General features: G+C 53.7%; 1 protein-coding gene across 4 annotated transcripts in view; it reads left to right on the top strand.

Annotated features, from left to right (window-relative positions):
* Window positions 1-1,701, top strand: part of PDE4A (phosphodiesterase 4A) — a 21,333-nt gene extending 19,632 nt beyond the window's left edge. For all 4 annotated transcript variants that reach the window (XM_031659922.1, XM_009193473.4, XM_031659923.1 and 1 more), the window contains one exon: window positions 1-1,701. This exon is cut by the window's left edge and continues 1,047 nt beyond it. The gene's annotated coding sequence lies outside the window, so the exon portion shown is untranslated.
* The last annotated feature ends 734 nt before the right edge of the window (window positions 1,702-2,435 follow it).

Genomic DNA, 2,435 nt, shown 5'->3' with positions numbered 1-2,435 from the left:
AGCAACTGTAGATGCTCCTGTTCCTGGTTCTCCCTTTCCACCTCCAAACCCCTCCCCTCACCGCCTCCCATGGCCCCCCAAGTTCCAGGCTCAGTCTTCCAGCCACCTGGGGCTCTCCACCTGGGCCCAAGCAGGTGTGGGGCCTCCTTCGGGCGTTTTCTTCTGAATTTTAGAGGATTTCTAGAATGTGGTCAGGAATAGCCATTCTAGGCGGGGCTGGGGCCGGGGTGGGGGGCAGTCACTGTGGGAGGTCCCAGCTCCAGCCCCCTCTGGTTTGCTGCCTCCTCTCCCTGCTAGAGTCTTCCTCTTGATTTTGCACAATTCTGGCGATAATCCCGGCGATACTGACTAGAGAGTCAGGGAGCTGGGGGAGCTGTTCACTTTAGGATATGCGGTGGTGTGGAAGGGGGCGTTCCCACCGCCAGCCTCGGGCCTGGGATTTGAGGATGGCCCTAGACCTCCTCTACTCTCCATCCTCTTTCCCTTCCACTTTGGGTTCACTTTGAATTTTCTCCGTTTTTGGGGGGCGGTGGCTCTGATCCATGCACACCTCCCCCCTCCCCACCCCACTTCTAGCTGCTTCTCCTCTTGTTTCTGCCTTAATAATTTCCATGGCCACAGGTGAGGGGGTTGCCGTGGCTGCCTGCACCTTGCGTGAGGCAGGGCCAGGCACCCAGAACCCCCATCCTGGCTGCACCTCCCTTTCCAGGGTCCTCCAGACCCCACCTTCCACACTCTGATCACAGCCCCCGACCTTTTGCCCTAGGAAGAAGCAATAATGGTGTATACCCTCATTCTCATTCCTGGGCAACCCTTCCGTCCACTCTGTCACCAAAATAATTTCTCCTCCATCCCTACCTTGCCAATCCTCTCCCTCTCCCCCAGCTAGTCCTGAGCAATACGGCAGACAGATGCAAGGCCATTTTTCTCCAAGCCATGGGGGACTGTTTGGAAGGAAAGATCCCCTCTCTCCCTTCTCCCCTCGCCCCTCGGCCTGGTTCTGCAGCTGGACCGACCTCATTCATCGCCTGCCCCCGACCCAATTCTGAGCACACGGTACTGTAGCCCCCAGTTCCTCCCGAGCCTTCCATCCGTCTGTCCACCCCAGGGGGAGGTAACCCCCCACTCGCACTCCCTCGATGCTGTCTGTACAGGGTTCATATTTTGTAGCGAAAGTCGTTTTTGTCCCAGCCGGCGATCGGAGTGGGCCTTTTCTTTTCTTTTTGTTCATTCTTTATCTTTTTTTCTTTTTCTTTCTTTCTTTTTTGTACATACTGTAAGGTTAGTTTGTAAATTATTCTACAGAGGCAAAAAGGGAAAATAAAAACTTGCCCTTCCCTGGCTGACCCAGTCGGGAAGGTAGGGAAGGGGGTCTCCTGTTGGGATACTCTCCGTTCCTGCTGTATTATACAAACTGTACCATAGTCCCGGGAAAAGGGTGGACTCACCGCTGTTGTTTTATGGGAAGTCGTGTCATCCTAGGGGTTGGGGCTGGGCAGAGCCTGTCCCCTCCCCCTTTGCCAGGAGCCAGGGGGTGACTGGAGAGACAGACCCCACCCCCAAGCAGGGCTCCTCTCCCCAGGGTGGGCACAGGACCTCTGTACGCTGCTTGTGTATTGTCCACTTTGACGATCAGTCATTTGGTCCGTTGATCAATAATCCTTCGATCTTGTCTCCAATTAAACCGAGGCTTTCACTGATTTTCCTGACTGATGTGGCTTCATTCCCCCACGTTGTTTGTTGAGGTATCTCCCCGCTGCATCGTCTGCTTGGGTTGGGGAGGGAGTTTCTGTCCCTACTTGTTCCCAGCAGACGGAATTGGGAAGTAGAGCTCAGACAGAGACATTCTCCAGCCTGAGTCGGGTTATAAAATGGAAATTCAAGCCGTGCAGGGGTTATTTTGTTTTGTTTTTGAGATGGAGCTTCGCTCTTGTTGCCCAGGCTGGAGTGCAATGGCGTGATCTCGGCTCCCTGCAACCTCCACCTCTCAGGTGCAAGCGATTCTCCTCCCTCAGCCTCCTGAGTAGCTGGGATTACAGGCGCCTGCCACCATGCCTGGCTAATTCTTTGTATTTTTAGTAGAGACGGGGTTTCACTATATTGGCCAAGCTGGTCTCAAACTCCTGACCTCATGATCCACCCGCCTCGGCCTCCCAAAATGCTGGGATTACAGGCATGAGCCACCGTGCCCGGCCATATCTTTTCCCTTTTTAAATACTGCATGGGGCTGGGTACAGTGGCTCACGTACTTGAATGCTGTTAATTCCACTCACCGAGACTAATTTTCCCACATTTATTAGACTCCTTTTTTTTTTTTTTTTTTTTGGTGGCAGAGTGAGACTCTGTCACCCAGCCTATAGTGCAGTGGTGTGACGTGATCATAGCTCACTGCAGCCTCAACCTCCTGGACTCAAGTCATCTTCCTGCCTCAGCCT

The sequence above is a fragment of the Papio anubis genome, chromosome 20 (genome assembly GCF_008728515.1).
Source record: "Papio anubis isolate 15944 chromosome 20, Panubis1.0, whole genome shotgun sequence".
NCBI lineage: Eukaryota > Metazoa > Chordata > Mammalia > Primates > Cercopithecidae > Papio > Papio anubis.
This window is presented reverse-complemented; position numbering and strand designations above follow the sequence as displayed.